The sequence below is a fragment of the Macaca nemestrina genome, chromosome 5, assembly GCF_043159975.1.
Source record: "Macaca nemestrina isolate mMacNem1 chromosome 5, mMacNem.hap1, whole genome shotgun sequence".
NCBI classification, from domain to species: domain Eukaryota; kingdom Metazoa; phylum Chordata; class Mammalia; order Primates; family Cercopithecidae; genus Macaca; species Macaca nemestrina.
Window position 1 is genome coordinate 139,889,570 of NC_092129.1, and position 16,805 is coordinate 139,906,374.

Consider the following 16,805-nt stretch of genomic DNA (forward strand, 5'->3'; position numbering starts at 1 on the left):
CGGGCGCCTGTAGTCCCAGCTACTTGGGAGGCTGAGGCAGGAGAATGGCGTAAACCCGGGAGGCGGAGCTTGCAGTGAGCTGAGATCCGGCCACTGCACTCCAGCCCGGGCGACGGAGCGAGACTCCGTCTCAAAAAAAAAAAAAAAAAATTCTAGGCAGAAGAATACTTTTTTGCTTCTTATTTAACTTTTTTTTTTTTTTTTTTTTTTTTTTTTTTTTTTTTTGAGACGGAGTCTCGCTCCGTCGCCCGGGCTGGAGTGCAGTGGCCGGATCTCAGCTCACTGCAAGCTCCGCCTCCCGGGTTTACGCCATTCTCCTGCCTCAGCCTCCCAAGTAGCTGGGACTACAGGCGCCCGCCACCTCGCCCGGCTAGTTTTTTTGTATTTTTTAGTAGAGACGGGGTTTCACCGGGTTAGCCAGGATGGTCTCGATCTCCTGAGCTCGTGATCCGCCCGTCTCGGCCTCCCAAAGTGCTGGGATTACAGGCTTGAGCCACCGCGCCCGGCCGCTTCTTCTTTAACTTTCAACTGCCAGGACATTTTAAAAGTATTTGAACTCAATGAATGAGCATTTATATAAAAACTTTTAAACTATCTCAAAATCTTTATCCTTTATCCTGAAGAAGAACCTGAGACAGAAAAACTAATCCTCTTCCCAATCTGTATTAAAGACTTACATCTGTGTCTTTTAAGAAATCTTAAACCTGTTCTTGCTTCAAATGATTACCCTCCTGGTAAGATTACCATGAAGATTAAATGAGATAATATAAGTGAAGTACCTCGTGGTTCCTGCTATGATTCAGGTTATTGGATTATCTTTTCTTGAAAATGCTTGATCTGTTTGACCTTTGGGATCATTCACCCAGAGAATCCATTCTACTGGGCAATAAAGGGCAGAGGCTCCCTCGAGGAGTTTAACTAGCTCTATCAATAAGAATAAGTATCATTACAATCTAAGGTTCTAGAGTGCCGGGCTATTTTATTTATTCATTCAATAGATTTTTTTTTTTTTTTTTTTGAGACAGAGTCTCACTCAGTTACCCAAGCTGGAGTGCAGGGGGTATGATCACGGCTCATAGCAGCCTCGACCTCCCAGGCTCAAGCAATCCTCTGCCTCAGCCACCTGGGTAGCTGGGACTACAAGCGTGCACCACCACACCCAGCTTAAGTTATTTTACTGTTAGTAGAGATGAGGTATCATTGTTGCCCAGGCTGGTCTTGAACTCCTAGGCTCAAGGAATCCTCCCGTCTTGGCCTCCCAAAGTGCTGGGATCATAGGTGTGTCTACCACGCCCATCTAGATAATTATTGAGTGCCTCACATGCCATGCATGATGCCATAAACTGCGATTATGGGGTGTAAAAAATGGGAGACACAACCACATCCCTCCAGGAACTTACAGTTAAATACTTAGCCTTTGTGAAGACACCTCATATGCCACTAATATTACATAACACACAAGTGTTTTACATGCCCTTATCTGTAAAGTGAGATAAGATTAGATTAGTGGTTCCCAAAACTGAAGATTTCACAGATAGCGAAGCTTTCATAAAAGAAATACTTTTAAAAAAAGTTTTTAAAACTCATTCAAAAATTACAATGTATCTTTATCTTTTCCTTTCATTGCAAGCCAGTTAAATTTTGACCTGGCATTAAAGACCCTCAGGGTTTGCCCAGCTCTGTCTTTCTAGGATTCTTTGGAGCTGTTTTTTTTGTTTTGTTTTTCTTCCCAGCATTATTTACATGTAAATTCTGCCCAACTATTCCTCAGCATTGCAGAAAGGCCAGAGACCCATTCATAAGGGAATCAATAAAGGGCCCCTTTCCAAGAAAGTCATAGAGTACAAAGCAAATTTGGCTCCACCACTGACCTTGAGGACTGAGAACTGCAAAAGAACAAAAGTATAAAAGGTTGTGGTGACCGCAAGGCAGAAGGACCTGGCATTTTTGAGGAGCTACTGTAGGCATGGCCCAATACTTGGTACTTTTTCATACCGTAAGCACTTTATTTAACACTACAATAATCCTGAAATAAGTATGTATTTCTTTTTTCTTTTCTTTTTTTTTTTTTTTTTGAGACAAGGTCACCCAGGATGGAGTGCAGTGGTACCATCATGACTCGCTGAAGCCTCAACCTCCTGGGCTCAAGTAATCCATCTTAGCCTCCTGTGTAGCTAGGACTACAGGTCTGTGCCACCATGTCTCACTATTTGTTTGGTATTTTTTTATAGAGATGACAGGGTCTCACCATGTTGTCCAGGCTGGTCTTGAACTCTTGGGCTCAAGTGATCCCCCTGCCTCAGCCTCCCAAAGTTCTGGGACTACATGAGCCACTGTACCCAGCCAAGAAGTAAATATTTCTTTCTTTTTAAAAATTATCTCATGCAACAGATGAAAGAAGTATGTATTTCTTTATCTGCACTTTGTAGTTGAAAGAAACTAAGCTCAGAGAGGTTAAATATCATGTCCAATGTCACACAGCTAGTATTGCACCACTAATTATAATTTATTTATTTATTTATTGCACTCCAGCTCTGTTGCCTAGGCTGGAGTGCAGTGGTACGACCTCAGGTCACTGCAACCTCCGCCTCCCAAGTTCAAGTGATCCTCTCGCCTCCAACTCCCAAGTAGCTGGGCTTACAGGTGCGTGCCACCACGCCCAGATAATTTTTCTATTTTTAGTAGAGATGGGGTTTCACCATGTTGGCCAGGCTGGTCTCGAATCCCTGGCCTCAGGTGATCCGCCAGCCTCAGCCTCCCAAAGTACTGGGATTACAGGCCTGAGCCACCGCGCCCTATCAACTAATCAGAATTTAAACTCAGATCTGTTCACTTATTAGCACCACTGCATCTCACTGATAAGAAAAGACATGAGAGAACAGGTGCAGAAAAGTTTTAAGAGATTTAAGTGCCTTTTTAAAAAATTTGAGACAGAGTCTCGCTCTATCACCCAGGCTGAAATGCAGTGGCATGATCTCTGCTCACTGCAACCTCCACCTCCCAGGTTCAAGCAATTCTCGTGCCTCAGCCTTCCAAGTAGCTGGGATTACAGGCACCGGCCACCAAACCCAGCTAATTTTTGTACTTTTGGTAGAGATTGGGTTTCACTATGTTGGCCAGGCTGGTCTCCAACTCCTGGCGTCAAGTGATCCACCTGCCTCTACCTCCCAAATCGCTGTATTTACAGATGGGAGCCCCGAGCCTAGTCTTACGTACCTTTTGACAAGAAAGTAATTTAAAATTAGTCAGACACAGTGGCTCATGCCTGTAATCCCAGCTTTTCGGGAGGCTGAGATGAGCAGGTCGCTTAAGCCCAGGAGTTCGAGACCAGCCTGGGCAACATAGCAAGACCTTGCCTCTAATAATAATAATAATAATAATAATAATGTTGAAACCACATTCAAAAGTCAATTTATATAGCTGACAATATATTACTCTATCTTTTTTTTTGAGATGGAGTCTGCTCTGTTGTCCAGGCTGGAGTGCAGTGGCGCTATCTCGGCTCACTGCAAGCTCTGCCTCCCGGGTTCACACCATTCTCCTGCCTCAGCCTCCTGAGTAGCTGGGACAACAGGTGCCTGCCACCACGTCCGGCTAATTTTTTCTATTTTTGGTAGAGACGGGGTTTCACCATGTTAGCCAGGATGGTCTCGATCTCCTGACCTCGTGATCCACCCGCCTCGGCCTCCCAAAGTGCTGGGATTACAGGCGTGAGCCACTGCACCCGGCCATTATTTTATCTTAGAGTCAACAGCTAAGGCACCTACCTCTTTAGGACTCTTTCCTGATCAGCTCAGCAAATATCCCTTGCCCCTGGACTCTTTCTGTCCCTTACCCTAGAAATGAGAACAGGTCCCCTGACCCACTTTTTTTTTTTTTTAAGTAGAGATGGGGTTTCGCCATGTTGGTCAGGCTGGTCTAGAACTCCTGACCTCAGGTGATCTGCCCACCTCGGCCTCCCAATTTTTTTTTTTTTTTTTGAGATGGAGTTTTGCTCTTGTTGCCCAGGCTGGAGTGCAAATAGCGCAATCTCAGCTAACTGCAAACTCCACCTCCCAGGTTCAAGTGATTCTCCGGCCTCAGCCTCCCAAGTAGCTGGGATTACAGGCATGTACCACCACGCCCGGCTAATTTTGTATTTTATTTTATTTTATTTTTGAGATGGAGTCTCACTCTGTCAGCAGGCTGGAGTGCAGTGGCACAATCTCAGCTCACTGTAACTTCTACTTCCTGGGTTCAAGCGATTCTCCTCCCTCAGCCTCCTGGGTAGCTGGGACTACAGGCGTGTACCACCACGCCCAGCTAATTTTTGTATTTTTAGTAGAGACAGGGTTTCACCATGTTGGCCAGAATGGTCTTGATCTCCTGATGTCATGATCCGCCCACCTTGGCCTCCCAAACTGCTGGGATTACAGGCTTGAGCTACCGTGCCTAGCCTTGATTTTGTATTTTTAGGCTGGTCTCGAACTCCCAACCTCAGATGATCCACCCACCTCGGCCTCCCAAATTGCTGGGATTACAGGCATGAGCCACTGTGCCCAGCCCCCCGACCCACTTCTAATCACAGTCCTAGGAGAAGGTTGAGCTCTTCATCCATAAATCATCTATTTTTTTTTTTTTTCTTTCAGGACAGAGTTTCATTCCTGTTGTCCAGGCTGGAGTGTAATGGCACAATCTCGGCTCACCACAACCTCTGCCTCCCGGGTTCAAGCGATTCTCTTGCCTCAGCCTCCTGAGTAGCTGGGATTACAGGTGTGCAGCATCATGCCTGGCTAATTTTTGCATTTTTAGTACAGACAGGGTTTCACCATGTTAGCCAGGCTGGTCTCTAACTCCTGACCTCAGGTGATCCACCCGCCCCGGCCTCCCAAAGTGCTGGGATTACAGGGGTGAGCCACCACACCTGGCCATAAATCATCTCTTTAACAAGCACTTACTGTGTCCCTCCTGTGTCCCACGTGCTGTGTGAGGGACATGCATGGAATAAAACATCCCTGCTTGGAGAAGCTCAAGCTGCAGAAGATATACCTGTAAACAGATACTGACTTCATACACTGATAGTCATCTAACCAGAATCAACAGAGGGCAAAACCTAGATAGGTTTCTCAGAAGAGGAGGAATTTATAAAACAGATCTTGTAGGAGGCAAGTGCCTTGTTATGCAGAGAAGATGAGGCATAGGATCACAGAGGAACCAGGGAGCAAGCAGCATGTGTAAAGGGACCTACCAGCCCTCTCCAAACCTTCTTCTCCAGGTTCACTCTGTCAGGCACCAAGATCACCACAGACCCAGCTCCACAAACTGGAACCTTCTACAACTCTTGCTTCCAGTTAATCACTGGAGTCTGTCTAGTCTCCTTCCAAATCTCTCAGACACTCCCCCTTCTTTCCTCTATCCTTACTCCCATCACCGCAGCCCAATGCCATTTCTCTCTGGCTCCTGCAACGGCCTCCAAACTAACATCTGTTTATTTTTGTTCCATGTAAATCCACTTCACACAGAGCATCCAGACTGATCCTTTGTTAAAGGGGAAGAAAAGGAAAAACAATGTGATGCTGTCATCATCCTGCTTAAGCCCTTTGGCAGCTCCAGTGCCTTCAAGATTAAGCTGAAACTTCCTAACAGGATTTACAAAGCCCTTGGTGGGCTGGCCCCTGCTCACCTCTCTAACCTCATCTCTGATCTCCACTTCCAGCTTTGATGTGCTTCAGTTCCTGACACAGTGGCTTATAACCCTGGTTGCCCATAAGAACCACTCGGGGAGCTTTAAGAAATACTGATACCGGCCGGGCGTGGTCAAGCCAGTAATCCCAGCACTTTGGGAGGCCGAGACGGCGGATCATGAGCTCAGGAGATCGAGACCATCCTGGCTAACACGGTGAAACCCCGTCTCTACTAAAAATACAAAAAAATAAGCCGGGCGAGGTGGCGGGCGCCTGTAGTCCCAGCTGCTCGGGAGGCTGAGGCAGGAGAATTGCGTGAACCCGGGAGGCGGAGCTTGCAGTGAGTGGAGATCTGGCCACTGCACTCCAGCCTGGGCGACAGAGTGAGACTCCGTCTCAAAAAAAAAAAAAAAAAACAAAAACAAGAAATACTGATACCAAGGCCCCACTCCGAGAGATTCAGATTTACTCAAAGGGCATTAGGATGCTGTAAAACCTCCATGAGATACCAATTTGCAGCCAGGGTTGAGAACATTACTTTAGCCTGACATGTCTCTGTCTCATGTCCAGGTTTGTTGCACATGACCTGTCTGTTCCTAGAAGCACTGGAGCTCTCCTAGTTTCTGGGCCATAAAGGCAGAGACTTTTTGGTCTCTCTTGTTCACTGCTGTAGTCCCAACACCTAGAAAAGTGCCTAGAACATAGTGAGTACTCCATAAATATCTGCAGAAAGAAAGAATGAACACGTGATTCTGCTTTCACCCTTCACCTGGATAGACGCCACTCAATTCTTTTTTTTTTTGGACCGCACTCAGTCATGAGGACCCAGCTTAGATTTCCCAAAAGATACTCCTGATTCTCCTTGTCTGAGATAGGTTACTCTGCATAATTTCAGCACTCAAGATTTCCATTCTAGTGTAAATCACACCACATTGTAATTATCTGTATCTCTTAGCTTCTGAGGTCTGAGGGAGTCCCGTCTGTGTGTTCACCAATATACCTGCACCATCTGGCAAAGTGCCTTAAAAAGTGCAGCACGAATACATGGAAGTGAACAGACACGGTGTGCTGGGTGACAGCCGACCTTGGTGTGGCTGGAGTAGGGCGCTGGTGGGACATGAGGCTGGTGAGGTACACCATGGACCAGATGGAAGAGGCCCAGCATTCACACTAAGGAGTCTGAACAGTATGAGACAATAGAGAGCCAGCAGAGGTTTTAAGTGATGCAATCGGCTTGCATTTTAGGGCAATAACTGGCTGCCGTATAGAGAACTGGAGAATTCAGGGAAGCCCAAGGGTAACGAGACCAGATGGGAAACTATAACAACAGCCCCGGGAGGAGAAGATGAGAAAGGAGTCAAACCTGAAGAGAGGGAGCCAGACCAGAGAGACAGAGATCAGAGAGCATTAACAGTATTTGTCAACTGGGTAGACCAGTGAGAGAGGAGGTGGTGCTGTGGTTGACTCTGATCCCCCATTTGGAAGACTATGGATGTGGTGTCATGAGCATGATCAGATGCGGTCTCATGATTACACAGGCAGTGTCAGAAGCTTGAACTCAGGAGCCAGACTGCCTCCATTCAAATCTTAGCTCTAGTTGCTTCTTGGCCTTTTGGCTAAGATCAAGTACAAATCTTAGCTCTACAACTTAGCTAGCTCTCAGGCCTGGAGAAGTCGGCCTCACTTCAGGTCTTCATCTGTTAAATGAGAATAATAATAGTATCTACATCACAGGGATGTTGTGAAGATTCAATGAGGTAGCACGTAAATAGCCATTTCCTGGCATATAGCAAATGGCACATAAGAGTTAACAGGCTGGGCGCGGTGGCTCATGCCTGTAATCCCAGCACTTTGGGAGGCTGAGGCGGGCAGATCACTTGAGGCCAGGAGTTCGAGACCTGTCTGGTCAACATGGCAAAACCCCATCTCCACTAAAAATACAAAACTTAGCCGGGCATGGTGGCCAGAACCTGTAATCCCAGCACTTTGGGAGGCCGAGGTGGGTGGATCACAAGGTCAGGAGATAGAGACCATCCTGGCTAACAGCGAAAACCCATCTCTACTAAAAATACAAAAAAAATTAGCCGGGCATTGTGGCGGGCGCCTATAGTCCCAGCTACTCAGGAGGCTGAGGCAGGAGAATGGGGTGAACCCGGGAGGTGGAGTTTGCAGTGAGCCGAGATCGTGCCACTGCACTCCAGCCTGGGTGACAGTGAGACTCCATCTGAAAAAAAAGAGTTAAAAAAACTATATAGAGCATGGTAGATTCTCTGCACAAAGATGGCTGCCAACAGTTCTTTCTATCCCTCTAAGTGACTCTTGCTCGATCCATTAAAAAGAACAGTCCGTTTTTCCTTCCCTTGAATCTGGGCTGGCTTTGTGATATACTCTGACTATATGAATGCAATGTAAGTGTCACTGTACCAATTCCAGCCAAAGCCATAGGAGGCCTGGTGGCAACTGTTTTTGCCCCCTTGGAAACCACCCACTGTGAAAAGAAGCTTGAGGCCGGGCACGGTGGCTCACGCCTGTAATCCCATCACTTTGGGAGGCCAAGGCGAGTGGATCACAAGGTCAGGAGATTGATACCATCCTGGCTAACACGGTGAAATCCCGTCCCTACTAAAAATACAAAAAATTAACTGGGAATGGTGGTGGGCACCTGTAGTCCCAGCTACTCGGGAGACTTAGGCAGAAGAATGGCGTGAACCCGGGAGGCGGAGCTTGCAGTGAGCCGAGATCACGCCACTGCACTCCAGCCTGGGTGACAGAGCGAGACTCCGTCTCAAGAAAAACCCAAAAAAACAAAAAACTAAATAACAAGAGCTCAAAGAGAGAGGGAGAGAGGGAGAGAGTGGGAGGGAGGGGGAGAGAGAGAGAGTGCACTGAGAGCGCAAGCACATGCACATGGGGAGAAAAAGCCAGGTGCCCCAGCCCACAACCAGCACCAAGGCCCCCAATGTGTGAGTGAAGCCATTTTGGAGGCTCCAGTCCCAGTTGAACCCACAGAATTGTGAGAAATTATTGCTGTGTTAAGCCAGTAAGCAGTTAAGTTTTGGGGTGATTTGTTACCCAACAATTGGTAAATGAGACTTAATGTATAGAAAAAAAAAGATCACTGGGGCAGTAAGAACTTCATTTTGGGCCATCCTAAACATGAGGTGTTTGGGATAGTGGACAGTTACATGGAAACATCTAGAAAGCAGTTGGAAGATCAGGTCTGGGCCCAAGAGAGAGGCAGAGGGAGAAGCTGGGGATTTGAGAGTCAATCAGCACATGAACAGGACTTGGCACCCTGGGAGAAGGTAAGCTTGCCAAAGGAGGTGAGAGGAACAAGAAAAGAAATAGAATTCTGGCCTCATTTACATTTAAGGGATGGACAGAGAGAAGTTTATCAGGAATGAAGAAAGAACCAGGGAGATAAACTCCTGCTGTGAGAAGAAGGGGTAATCAAATACTTAGGGCTACAAAGAGCAATGCATTTGAAAATTAGGAAGCAATGGGAATAGGGCAATTTCTGTTTCAAATACAATGGCGGGGCAGAAGTGGCTAAGGAGGGAATGAGATTGAGAAACTGGACACAGCAAATGTAGACTATTGTTTTAAAAGTCTATTGTTAGGGGAAGAAAGTTAGAGCATCACTTGGGTGGATGATAAGACAAAAGGTAAATTGTTTTAAGTTGAGGAAACTTGCTTGCTGAGAGGAGATGCCAAAGAAGAGAGAGATTAAAAATCTTGAAGAAAGAGGTGACTGGGCCGGGTGCGGTGTCTCAGGCTTGTAATCCTAACACTTTGGGAGGCCGAGATGGGTGGATTGCCTGAGCTCAGGAGTTTGAGATCAGCCTGGGCAACACAGTGAAACCCCATCTCTACTAAAATACAAAAAAAAAAAATTAGCCAAGTGTCGCGGCGTGCGCCTGTAATCCCAGCTACTTGGGAGGCTGAGGCAGGAGAATCGCTTGAACCCAGGAGGCAGAGGTTGCAGTGAGCTGAGATCGTGCCATTGCACTCCAGCCTAGGTGACAGAGCAAGACTCCATCTCAAAAAAAAAAAAAAAAAGGAAGAAGTGAGTGGTGGCTCAAGGTCCCAGGCAATGGAAGGGAGAGGGCAGAGAACCCTGGTGGGAGCTTTCCCCTGAGTGAGAAGGAGAGAGACAAAGAGGTGTGTCTTCACAGATAAGTTAAAAGTGAGAGGGGAGGGCATGTGGAGGTACTATCTGGCCACCTCTTTTCTGTGAAGAGTACGTAAGGTCATCTGCTGACAGGCAGTGAGGGTCTTGGGGAGAATGGTGTTCATTCCTGAAGAGTTTTATAGGAAATGCATGAGGGGCTGCAGGAGTCAAGACCAGACGCTTCAGAGACACCACCTTCCAGGGATACCCCACCTGCTGAGGAGGCTCTTCACATCAGCTTTTCTCCTCTGACCTGCCCCAAATCCCATTGTCTTCTCTCGAGCTTGTCTCCTGCTCACATTGCCCCACCTGGGAAGCTCTCATTCATTCCCAACTTCATTCTCCAAGTATTTGCTCAACATCCACACCATACCCAGCCCCATTTCTCTGGGCAACATACTCTCCCTCTTCCCCCAGGGCTCTCAAACTTTCTGCACACTTTTCAGACCCCCTACCTCCACCCTTTTCTCCTCATACTCAGCATGAGACCTCACTGTCTGAGAACGCAGAAACCATCAGAGTCATCTACCAACTACCACACATTTTCCTGCAGCTGTACTCCCCTTTTCCCTTTCTATAAAGAAATGCTGTTGCGGCATTTTAAAATTGCAGTTTAACTTAGGGAGGTCTTGCTCAGCTGTGGTTTTGCTTTTGTTTAGAGACAGGGCCTCGTTCTGTTGCCCAGGCTGAAGTGCAGTGGCATGATCATGGCTCACTGCAGCCTCAACTCCTGGGCTCAAGTGAGTTTCTTACCTCAGCCTACTGAGTAGCTGCAACTATAGGTGCATGCCACCATGCCCAGACAATTTTTTAAAACATTTTCTGGCCGGGTGTGGTGGCTCAAGCCTGTAATCCCAGCACTTTGGGAGGCCGAGACGGGCGGATCACGAGGTCAGGAGATCGAGACCATCCTGGCTAACACGGTGAAACCCCGTCTCTACTAAAAAATACAAAACACTAGCCAGGCGAGGTGGCGGGCGCCTGTAGTCCGAGCTACTCGGGAGGCTGAGGCAGGAGAATGGCGTAAACCCGGGAGGCGGAGCTTGCAGTGAGCTGAGATCCAGCCACTGCACTCCAGCCTGGGTGACAGAGCGAGACTCCGTCTAAAAAAAACAAAAAAAAACCCCAAAAAAAACCATTTTCTGTAGAGACAGGGTCTCACTATGTTGCCCAGGCTGGTCTCAAACTCTTAGCCTCAAGCAATGCTCCTGCCCCAGCCTTCCAAAGTGCTGGGATTATAGGCATGAGATGCCATGCCCAGCCTTGATCAGCACATTTTAAATGCAATAAATAGAATAGAAAATAGGGTCCACTGCACATAGTAAGAGTATTTATTGTTTCTTAAAACGTCTGTTTCAATTTGACACATCTGTTACTAAGAGTTGATGTCAAAAAGTTTGTGTATGGCCGGGCGCGGTGGCTCATGCCTGTAATCCCGGCATTTTGGGAGGCTGAGACGGGTGGATCACAAGGTTAGGAGGCCCAGACTATCCTGGCTAACACGGTGAAACCCCATCTCTATTAAAAATAAAAAAAAATTAGCCAGGCGTGGTGGCGGGCACCTGTAGTCCCAGTTACTCAGGAGGCTAAGGCAGGAGAATGGCGTGAACTCGGGAGGCAGAGATTGCAGTGAGCCCAGATTGTGCCATGCACTCCAGCGTGGGTGACAGAGCAAGACTCTGTCTCAAAAACAAACAAAAAAAAAACAACCCAAAAAATTCAAGCAGGGCCAGGTGTAGTGGCTCATGCCTGTCATCCCAGCACTTTGGGAAGCTGAGGCGGGCAGATCACCTAAGGTCAGGAGTTCAAGACCAGCCTGGCCAACATGGTGAAACTCCATCTCTACTAAAAATACAAAAATTAGCTGGGTGTGGTGGCGCACACCTGTAATCCCAGCTACTCAGGAGGCTGAGGAAGGAGCATCACTTGAACCCGGGAGGCAGGGGTTGCACTGAGCCAAGGTCACGGCACTGCACTCCAACCTTGGTGACAGAGTGAGACCCCGTCTCAAAAAAACCAAAAAAGTTCAAACAACAGTGCAAGAGAGACAGTGTCCCTCCTCCTATCTATAGCTACTCCATGAATCTGTGTTTTAGATGCCATTTCCTCTAGCTTTTTCAGGATCCTTACGTGCTTTATGTCTTCTCTCTTGTTAATTCCTACTCATGCTTTCCTGGTCAGTTTAATCCCCTCCGAAGCTTTCCATGACCATCCCAACAAGGCCAACCCCCACAACTAGTGGGCTCCTTGTACCTCTTTCTTTTATAGCAACGACTGGCCAAGTGTAGTAGCTCATGCCTGTAATCCCAGCACTTTGGGAGGCTAAAGCAGGAGGATCCCTTGAAGCTAAGAGTTCAAGACCAGACTGGGCAACACAGCAAGACCCTGTCTCTACAAAAAAATTTAAAAATTAGGCCAGGCATGGTGGCTCATGCCTGTAATCCCAGTACCTTGGGAGGCTGAGGTGGGTGGATCCCCTGAGGTCAGGAGTTGGAGACCAGCCTGGCCAACATGGTGAAACCAGTCTCTACTAAAAATACAAAAAGTTAGCCAGGCATGGTAGCAAGCGCCTGTAGTCCCAGCTACTCGGGAGGCTGAGGTAGGAGAATCGCTTGAACTTGGGAGGCGGGGTTGTGGTGAGCCAAGATCCTGCCACTGCACTCCAACCTGGGCAACAAGGGCAAAACTCCGTCTCAAAAAAAAAAAAAAAAAAAAAAAAGAAAAGAAAAGAAAAGAAAGAAAGAAAGAAAAGAAAAAAAAAAGGGTCCTTTTATTTGCCTGGGTGTGGCTGGCATCTTCCACCAAAGCAGGGTCTCTGATAAACTCCAGAGAACACCAAAGGGCCTATTCCTTTATTGTTTAACCATACCTAAAGACTGTTTTACTTTGCTTAAATGCTTTCACTACTTACTTCTTGAGGCACATAACTACATTCATGAGATTCCCTTTGTAACATTAAAAGATCAAATAAATACAACAGACATTTAAAATTTCACAAATACTGTACAGGGATGCAACCAGCAAAATCCAGACTGTGGGAAACTCTACTGAACAAATGACCAAGCTGCTTCAACAAAACAATTTAGAGAAAAAGGAACCCACACAGTGAAAGTGATTTAAGGCTCTCTACCCAGGACACGGGCCCTCCCACGCCTGAGGCTAATGCTGCCAGGACCTTAGGGTGTGGTGGGGATGGGGGACTTGGCTGACCATGTCTTTCAAATAAAGCTGTCTAACTCAGAAAAAAAGTGATTTAAGGGACACAATAACTAAATGCAGTGTATGGAACTTGTTTGGATCCTTATTCAAACAAAATAACTTTAAAAAAAGGAAATTGGGCCCATTGCAGTGGCTCAAGCCTGTAATCCCAGCACTCTGGGAGGCCGAGACTGGCAGATCACGAGGTCAGGAGCTTGAGACCATCCTGGCTAACATGGTGAAACCCTGTCTCTACTAAAAAAAAAAAAAAACCAAAAAAAAAAAACAAAAAACTAGCCAGGCGAGGTGGCGGGCGCCTGTAGTCCCAGCTACTCGGAGGCTGAGGTAGGAGAATGGCATGAACCTGGGAGGCGGAGCTTGCAGTGAGCTGAGATCCGGCCACTGCACTCCAGCCTGGGCGACCGAGCGAGACTCCATCTCAAAAAAAAAAAAAAAAGGAAATTGGGCAAGGGGAGGGAGAGCATTAGGACAAATACCTAAGGCATATGGGGCTTAAAACCTAGATGACAGCAAACCACCATGGCACATGTATACCTATGTAACAAACCTGCACATTCTGCACATGTATCCCAGAACTTAATTAAAAAAAAAAAAAAAAAAGAGGCCAGGCGCGGTGGCTCACGCCTGTAATCCCAGCACTTTGGGAGGCCGATGCGGGTGGACCAAAAGGTCAGGAGTTCAAGACCAGCCTGGCCAACATGGTGAAACCCCAGCTGTACTAAAAATACAAAAAATTAGCCAGGCATGGTGGCAGGCACCTTAATCCCAGCTACTCGGGAGACTGAGGCACGAGAATCGCTTGAACCCAGGAGGCGGAGGTTGCAGTAAGCTGAGATCACGCCATTGCACTCCAGCCTGGGTAACAGAGCAAGACTTTGTCTTGAGAAGGAAAAAAAAAAAAGTAAATTATGGGATAATCAGAGAGATGTGAATATAGACTGGCAATCTGATATTAAGAAAATATTTTCTATGCTTTTTTGGAGTGTGGTAATGGCAATGTGGCTGTCTTAAAAGGGAAGTGGCCAGGCGTCGAGGCTCACACCTGTAGTCCCAGCACTTCTAGGGACCAAGGTGGGCAGATCACTTGAGCCCAGGAGTTCAAGAGCAGCCTGGGCAACACGGCAAAACCCTGTCTTTACAAAAAAAATACAAAAATTAGCTGGGAGTGGTGGTGCACACCTGTAGTCCCGGCTACTCAGGAGGCTAAGGTGGGAGGATCACTTCAGCCTGGGAGGTCAAGACTACAGTGAGCCATAATTGCACCACTGCACTTCGGCCCAGGTGACAAAGTGAGACCCTGTTTCAATTTAAAAAATAAGAAAAGGGCCTAGGCACGGTGGCTCACGCCTGTAATCCCAGCACCTTGGAAGGCAGAGGCGGGCAGATCATGAGGTCAGGAGTTTGAGACCAGCCTGGCCAACATAGTGAAACCCCATCTCTACTAAAAGTATTAAAAAAAAAAATTAGCCAGGCGTGGTGGTGGCTGCCTGAGGCGGGAGAATTGCTTCAACCTGGGAGGCAGAGGTTGCAGTGAGCTGAGATTGTGCCACTGCACTCTGGCCTGGGCGATAGAGCAAGACTCTGTCTCAAAAAAAAAAAAAAAAAGGGAACTCCCAATCTTTTAAAGGTATATAGTGAAATATTTATAGACAATAAAATATGAAATGATATAATATCTGGGATCTGCCAAAAAATAATCAGGGTGAGAGGTGGGGAAGTGACTAGGGTTTTACAGGAAACAAGATTGTCAGTTGGTAACTGTTTTTTAAAAAGTTATTATTTTTATTGATATATAATAATTGTACATATTTATGAGGTACATGTGATATTTTGATACATGCATACAATATGTAATGGTCAAATTAGAATAACTGGGATATCTATTACTTCAAACATTTATCACTTCTTTGTGTTGGGAACATTTCAAATTCTTTCTTCTAGCTATTTTAAAATATACATCATTGTTAACTCAAATTAGGCTACTGTGCTATCTGACACGAGAACTTATTCCCTCTATCTAACTTGTACCTTTGTGCCCTTTAACCAATCTCACTTCATCTCCCGCCACTTCCCAGCCTCTGGTAACTATCATTCTACACTCCATCTCCATATGATCAACTTTTTCAGTTCCCATATACAAGTGAGAACATGTGATATTTTTCTTTCTGTTCCTGGCTTATTTACTTAACATCAGTTGGCAGTTGTTGAAGCTGGGTGATAGGTATATGGGTCCTTGGAACACTCTTCTAATACTCTCTCCATGTTATGTATGTTGGAAATTTTCAAAAAATTAAAGGGGGGATCTAAATCTAACAAATAGAACCATAAAGTATCTAAATTGTTGTTAAATAAACAGTAAAGTCCATAACACGTTAGAATTCTTTCATTTTTCAAGATGTCTACAAGAGAGTAGTACCTTGATTCACAAGCCCTTTGAGAGATCATTGAAAGTAGGATGCAGAACTCAGAGCTGCTTGCCTTTTGCTACATTTCCCCTGTAATGCATTCCCCACTCTCCTTCCATCAAAACAGGCACTTACCTCTGACAAGCTGGGATCTATTTCAAAGATGCATGCTGAATCCACTGCCCTCAAATGGCAGAGAAAGGATGCAAATACAGCCAGGCAATACCAGCCATTTCGCAGCCTTCCTACTGTGTTTGAGCTTAGAAACAGTTTTATCTCCATTTCTTGACCACATGCCACACAGCCTGCAGCTGTGCAGGGGGCTGTAAAGAACTGTCAAGCCAGTGCTTCACAATGACCATATCACTACTGACCCCTTTCCACTCCTCCTCACATCAGTCTTTGAAACTGCCCCTAACACACTGGGTCAACTGGGTGACCTGTCAAGCTCTGTTTTTAACTGTTTCCTTTTCTTAAAAGTTCGAACTAACCAACTTCAAGTATTTAGACACTTCCCAAGTCTACTGGATTGTAGCAAAACCTGTCCATTTGGTGGACAGAAATGAAGTTCTTGAAAGGGTTTAATAACATTCAATTCCACTTGGGATACAGCCAACACTTACAACACCCATAGATTCACTGTGCCTAATACAGAAATGTTATCTCACTCCAGCTGCAACCTCCAAGTCCAATAAACCTTCTTTAGCTACAAACGTTCTTAATTTGAGTGAGACAGGTTCAACCTGAAAAACTTAAAAGGTCAGATTGTTTTTTTCTAGAAAAATAAATCTTCTCTAAATCTTCTTTGCTTGAGTCAACATTTCATAAAATAAAGCAGCTATTGCAATTCTCCAGGACTTGGACAAGACAACTAGCTATATTTCATCCACCAGCTTTCAGACCCACAGTTTTATGAAATAAACCTGCTTTTCTGAAAAAAAAAAAAAAAAAAAAAAAAAAAGAAGGCCAGGCACAATGGCTCACGCCTGTAATCCCAGCACTATGGGAGGCCGAGGCGGGCGCATCACCTGAGGTCAGGAGTTCGAGACCAGCCTGATCAACATGGAGAAACCCCGTCTCTACTAAAAATACAAAGCTAGCCGGGCCCGGTGGCGCATGCCTGTAATCCCAGCTACTCAGGAGGCTGAGGCAGGAGAATCGCTTGAACCCGGGAAGCGGATTGCGGTGAGCCGAGATCGCGCCACTGCACTCCAGCCTCGGCAACAAGAGCATAACTCCGTCTCAAAAAAAAAAAAAAGAAAAAACAGAAGCCTCACCTAGTCTGCCCGTAAAACAAGACTAGTGAAAACGATGACTACGCACAAGGGTAAGCACCATTGTGTTTCG

At 46.2% G+C, this 16,805-nt stretch overlaps 1 protein-coding gene across 1 annotated transcript in view; it reads right to left on the bottom strand.

Moving 5' to 3' along the window:
* The window catches only part of BICRAL (BICRA like chromatin remodeling complex associated protein), a 123,464-nt gene extending 107,078 nt beyond the window's left edge, over positions 1-16,386 (bottom strand). Inside the window, exon 1 of the mRNA XM_071097034.1 lies at positions 15,594-16,386. The gene's annotated coding sequence lies outside the window, so the exon portion shown is untranslated. The remainder of the gene's footprint in view (positions 1-15,593) is intronic.
* Positions 16,387-16,805: the final 419 nt, after the last annotated feature.